The sequence below is a fragment of the Mya arenaria genome, chromosome 6, assembly GCF_026914265.1.
Source record: "Mya arenaria isolate MELC-2E11 chromosome 6, ASM2691426v1".
NCBI classification, from domain to species: Eukaryota; Metazoa; Mollusca; class Bivalvia; order Myida; family Myidae; genus Mya; species Mya arenaria.
Window position 1 is genome coordinate 74,753,798 of NC_069127.1, and position 7,268 is coordinate 74,761,065.

The window sequence follows — 7,268 nt, forward strand, 5'->3', positions numbered from 1 at the left end:
ATCACGTATGATGCTATCGTATTACTGGGTGATTCCTCCAATTGTCTGGATAAAACGGTAAAATTTACACTGTTTTCCACCACTCTTTTGGAATCAGCCAACATTTGAGAGTTGAGGTTATAAGAGCAGACACTTTCTCATGGCAATTAATATAGAAGAAAATTGTTGATCAAGTTCTGCCGTGTACTGCGCAAACAATTTGTACTCGTGATCACTAGCAAATCTGGCTTCATTTGAATTTTTTTCTTAAATTAAGGTATTAAAGTATCGTAAGAGAAAGCTTTTCATTTTTGCATTTCGGAAATCCCCCCCCCCCCCTCGTATTAATCACTGAGTAGGAACGTTTCCCTAAGCCTACAGCCACAGAAAACTCACTGTCTGGATAACTATCAGCACAGCTCTGAGGCAGAATGGCACGATTGAAGAGAATTTTCCGGATTTTTCTTCAGGTTCTGGAACTGGAAATTTCTCTTTTGGAGATGTTGCATCGGGTAAAGACATGTACAAGTTATTAAAAATACGGAATATAATGAAAATTAAATAACTAGTTTTCATGAAATGATCAAAGAAAGCATTGAATACATAATAACATAAAATGACTTCGACAAAATGTACAGAGGAATCACCCTGTTTAAGAGGGTAAACTCCTCAGAAGACCAGCAGTGTTAGGGGTTAATATTTACACTTGTCAAATTTTATTAAATGTAGATCCAGCATGTTCAGCATTTAAAAAAAATCAAATCCAAGAAACCTAGGATGCCAGCGAGTCGTATGATATACATGTAGTATAACCAAGGTCTATTCACTGCCAAGTGTTAAAACATTGCAACACTGAGTAGTCACGTCCGAACAATTTATAGTTATAAATATCACCATCAAATTAAATACATATAGGCATTATTTTGATACAGAATAAAGAGTGTTCACATAAATGTCGTCATCTGAAACGACTTCATCATAATAACGTATTGAATTTCGTTTCATATTTAATACAAATCACAAATAGTTATTTATTTCTGAAATACTGTGGAATGCATTTTTGGGCATTTTTATACTATTATTACACTAGATTAGTTTAATGAAGTATTTTTATGTGTTTTTTTTATCAGTATCAGTTTGATGAATGGATGTTCGCAGAAAATATGTTAATTGATTAAAAACAAATTTTATTATTTTCGTGGGATTGAAGTGAATTGTTGTCTGTCACGTTGCTTAACAATCGGAATACTCGGTCGCTACCGTAAAAGTTATAACGGACTGGTTCGATATTTTACGGTAGTTTAGGTACAATTTGGACCGAGATTAAACCGGTTAATGAATCGTGAATCACACTTGTATGGCAAACTTCGTGATTAGCGAATCGAAATGCTCTTCGAAAATTTACTTCAGTTATTTAATTAGTTTAATAGTTATAAATTACACAATTTAATACGCCTGAGTCAACAATTGACGGGTCGAGGACGTACTATTGGGAAAAATAGAGAGTCGAAGAGGAAGAAATCGTGTGAGAAGATGGGCAGCAACGTGCACGGCGGCAAAGACAGTCTCGGCAAATACCCCTGGGACCGCAGATACCCCTGGCACCACAGATACGGCATTGAGGGTAATGTTTTCGATTTTCAAGATATAATTGCGCGGTCCCAAATTTTGCCCCGTCTATCTGCATAAAATGTTCTTCCCACCGAAGATAGGCATGGCTCTATAGATGTTTGGTGTGGCTTGGCTGGGTCTGGTCAAGGTGGAACTATTCTCATGGGTGCAAACTAAAGTCATGGTGACAGGGACATGAATAGGTTGGCGAATAATGACTTGTCAACACGTACAATAGAACCGGCAAAACATGAGAGGGAATTTACAAATTTGGCCATTCTTTTGAAAGGGGCAATTCAATTAAATGACATATGCAAACGTTTGGTGTCGTGGTGCATCTGGTACAGAACTTGTGTTTATTTGACCACTGTGTTCTTAGGTAGACATTTGGCGGTTTTTCTCATTGATATTTAGGTTCGAAGCTGTTAGTTAAAACATTAAATATGACATTCAGGCTTTGGGTGGCGTTTGTTTAATGTTAATAACTAACTTAGTATACATGTAGCATGCATGTATTTATCATTTATGTAGCTTTATACGTGACAACTCTAAAAACAAAAGATTTTCTTAGAACGTGGAACCTTTTCGGCAAATTAACTGATATAACGATTAATATAACGATTAATATAACGATTAATGTAAATACCAGGCCCCAATTTCTCGCAACTTCTTAAGTCCCTTATAACAAAATTAAGCTAATCTCACTATTTTTGTTGTTCTATAAAATGTGTTATATTTACTTCTTCAAGAATGTTTAGAAATTGTGTAGGAAAAATCTGTATGATTATCAGAATAAACCATTTTGCATTCATCAAAATCCATTTTCAGTATGTATTTTGACTAATTGAAATAAACGACTTAAGCCTTATAATTAAAATTCCGCGCCCCCATGGGCTTGGGAAAAGGGAGATCGCATGGCTGTCAACATTTTAAGGAACCAAAAGTGACGGACTGACTGCATCTGCGACAACCAGGATTCGCGGATGTGGGGAATTAATCATAGGTAATAAAGTCGAACAAAACAATGAAATCACTTAGTTACTTTTATCCGAGACATGCTATTTATTAATCCTTACTGTCGCAAGCATTTAGGCACAACAGGTCATAAGTTCGCGTATGTGTTGTCGGCGGGGGGCAGGCACTAAAACTAGGCCGCCCTCTGGATTCGAGTGCCTAGATTCGCTCTGACGTCGTCTGTGTCTTTTAATTAGGCCAGCACTATTTTAATCAATTGTTTATTGAGGAAAAAGTCAAAACATATCTTCAAAAACTGTTAATGTCAAAATTTCAACTTGTAATAAAATAAGTGCAATATTTCGCAGGCATGGACATTTCATCATGTTTGATGACTCGTAGTGAGGGGTAAATATAATTCATATCCAAGACAAGACTTCCTCTTTGCTTTGGGTATGTTTTCAATGACACTAAACATTCTTGGTGACTTGAGAGCATAGGTGCCTTCGTCTGTGATTCTTTTGTACAACACCATAGCAAAATTAGTCTGTATTGCAATATCACTTTCTGGGGATTTGCCTAAAACAGAAACAAACATCCAATAAATTCTCTATTTTGACACTAAGAGTTTGGTTTATGTGAATCCATAATGTAATTTAACTTTGCCTTACTTCAAGAATGCGGGCCCCATGACTGCCATTTATGAATTGTGTGGGTTTTTAAGGATGTTTTGTGGGAAATAGTGTGGGTTTTGATGGCAATTAATTTGGATAGTATAACTGCATTATTTGCGATGTTCACGTCTGTCGTGGATTTATCGGTTGTTACTTCATTGATCAGTAAATGGTGTCATAGCCTTGCAGATACGAGCAAATATCGTGCTTACCAGGTAAAAACAAAGATTGCCGCGATTCAAGGTCACAGTGCTCGTAATTTTAGGGACTATATGGCGATACAATTTGATTTTAATATGATACCAAAATAGATATAATTCAAGAGGCTTTCGACCTTGAATGTGAAACCATGGTTATAAGTTAAAAAACAAACTTTCTTCACATTAAATAATAGCGAGATTAAGGATAAATAAGTGAAACATGGAAATAGTGAGAATAAAGGTCCGGTTTATTCCTAGCAAACCTATGTTTCTAACAGTAAAAGAATGCAGTTTTTAAAATGATTTGCTACCCTAGCCCGGATATCAAAACATGAAAATGTAGGCCAGTTAGTCATATAACATTAAAGCATTTGATTATAATCCAACGAGTGTCACTGTACCCGGGTACATCAGTATAATCAATATCATTAGATGGTAGTATTGTGTCCAAAAAGAAAAATCAATCAATTGAAAAATGAAATGCTCCAATACATGTGTGACATTAGAAAAGGCGCGCCACGACAATGTGACTTTGCATGGCGCTCATATGACAAGCAATTCAAGTTACGACAGGCCATTGTGAGCTCCGTTATCATGGTCCAAAATAATGATCTGAAGCGGCGTTGTATGTAAGAACGTGATACATTTCAGGGAAATCGAATGGCCCTGGTTAATCAAACGGGTCAAACACGATTGTGTACACCATATGTTTGCATTGACTTTATTACAGCGAAATGCTCGTCGGCGAGCTGAAAATTAAATCATCTCTATTGACGATGTGGGGCGGTTCTCTCTGCCAATCATGAGAGCAAATATAACCCATGCAAACGCCAATTCAGGGTGGGGGCATGGTTTGAATACATCTCTACTTCCACCGTTCCGGTGGATATAATTTTATCATGACTCTCCTAAGGATTCTATAAAACATTTCATAGAAAAGGTATGGGGGACATTGTTTAACAATTTTGTGTCGGGAAAAAATTCGCATGCCGAGAGTTGGCTGGACTGTCTTCTATTACAGATTAAAAATGTATATATGCATATATAATTTATAATTTAGTTGTATTTGGGTTTGTCGAGACCTTTACCTTGGTCGAGCACCTCGGTGCTAGTTACCACTTGTTAGGGAAATCCACAGGTGGGCTATGAATATCAAATTGGGATGTATACACCAAAGTCAATTAATGTTCTAGAATAAATAAATAAATAACACTGATAATCCCGTTGCTGTAATGACAAAGTCTGAACGAATCTTCTGCATGTATAATTCTTAAGGCCGGGAACGCCCTAGTACTTGATGTCCCGGTGGTTGCATTGTTGTGTTGCGTTGCATTGCCAGGAGATTGCTGATGTTGCATTTGCTATTTGCAATTGGTGATTGCGTTATTGCATTACCAGGAGATTGCGGATTGTATTGCGGATTTTGCACTGACTATTCGCAATAGGATAATTTAAATGCAGACAGCAATTGCTGGGTTATCCAACTTTGCTGAACAGGCTATTCCAGCACGTGTAGGCTATAGGACACTATATCATTAGCAAAATGTTATTACATTTTGTATATAACGTTTTGTATAATCACTTGATACAACGGTCAGCCCAGCCTCTCTCGGCTTGCGTGGTTCGTCCCCACTCGGACTTCCAGCCATGTGTCACTAACACCTATTATGGAGTTCGTCGTTTGCACGGCCATGTCTTGTCAATCATTTAACTATTTGTTTAACTGTTGTTCCAATAGCAGTTATTGTAAAGCAAAGTTATTATGCTCTATCACGTTGGTTATGTAGAATTAAACTCAGGAACCTTCAATGTCGTTTTGTTCTGGTTTCTGTTCAAACGAGGTCGTAAAATAATTGATCTTTATAGGATCCAATGTCGGCATATAAAACACCATTTAATTAAAAGTAATTTGAATAGCCATTTCCTGTTTATAATTTCAGACAGTTTAACTTCAGATAAAAAAATATTTTTTCACTTTTTGCTTTTTGTTTAAAAATAAAATAAAATGAAAATGCTTTGAGCTGAGCTTTACAAAAAGTGCAATTTGTGTTCTTTAGTTTACTGCAAATATGGTTTATTTAGCTGGACAAGTGCCATGAGGCTTGGTTAGAAAAAACGTGATCGATTGGTTTTATCAATGTTTATTTCAAATTACATTTACAAATTACAAGTATCAATACAAGATTTAAGCATTTCTATATAATCAACATTTGCAATTATGAAAAGGCAAATGAAATATGAACATAACGAATCAATTATGAAAGAACTTTGAAACTTAAACTAATGCACCAGTCAATTGTAACCCCGGCCCCCCAGGTCCGGAAATGGCGGGGACTTTGCATTTCGGTCCAGCCAACCCCGGCTAAAATCCCAACGAACAAATGGTAAACTCCCCGCCAAATGCCCCGCACCCCAGGGACCCTAGGTAAGGCCAATTCCCCGCTGTATTTAAAGCGAAGACAAAACCACCACATTAACCAGGCACTACGGGGCCACCTGAAAGGTAAAAACACGGCCCATTTCTCGGGCTATCCCCCGGGATAAAAAAGTCCCCGCTAATCCCCAGACCTGGAGGGGCTGTGGTTACAATTGACTGGTGCATTATATAAACAGAACAAAATGCACCCATTACCTGCTCATTGTTTTGTGTGCCTTTTTCAGTAATGATAACATCTATAGCTGCATAGAATGAAAACTAGGCAGTCAGTTAATTGCATAGCGACTGGTGCGATATTTATAACGTTGCTTTTGTGGGCCGATTTAAACCCCTAATAGAGTAAATTTCAAGAGTATTTGAATATTGTAACATCAATAGACATGCAAAATATATACATTGCACTTTATAGCTATAATTTGTGGTAAATATCAAGAGTACACACTTTACTTAACATTTTACTTAGAAATCTGACATAACATATTAAAACAGTGCAAACTACAGGTTACAACCCAGTAGCCCTAACATCCAGCGAGATCCTTTTTAAGGCGCAAGGAGCAAAGACAAACACACACAATGCACAAGAAAAAACGATATTAAACTACACAAAACCTATTACACAGCTTTAAAACTATAGTCTCTGTTGGGTTACGCATTTTTTAGAATGACCGGAAATGTCACAGTGATACAGAATTAAGATATGTTGTTTTTCATAATAAATGTGATGTAAGCATGATCGAACTTTTCTTTAATATTAATTTTACCACGGGTATAAACTACTTATTAATTGTAAGCGCTGAAAAGTCAGAGAATTAAAGCTTCAAATAAATTTAATGACGAACCAAACAGCATCAATTAGGTAAAACATATTAACTCGTACTTTTCAGTAAATTGCCTACATTTACAATTATGTACATTCCTGACTTATGGCAACTAGAGATAACATTAAGAACCATAACATTTCGTTTCAGTAATACAAAATACTCCCTTAATTTTGAAAAAAACAACAACACATTTTAGAAAAGAAAAATAAAGTTAAACACTAAATAAAGACTTATCGTATAACGATAGTGGTCCAGCTTAAATTATAAAGTTAAAGATTAAACTGGTGTGAATAAATTAACGACAACCGAATATATGATATGATAATTTTACTTCATCCATGTGTATTTCCATTGGCTGTAGCAGCAGAAACCGCTGTCGTCTGGGACTCATCCTCAATATATGGCCCGGAATTAACATAACTGGGTTTTCCCATGCCGATACAAATAAAAGGTGAATTTCGAGCTATTGAAATTCATGTAACAGTCCAATGACTCTATTGTTTCCGAAGTAACGTGTGCATATTACAACAGTTTAACTTTGTTGGTACCGTAGGATTAGGTTGGGAAAACCAGAATATCTGTAATTCCGGGC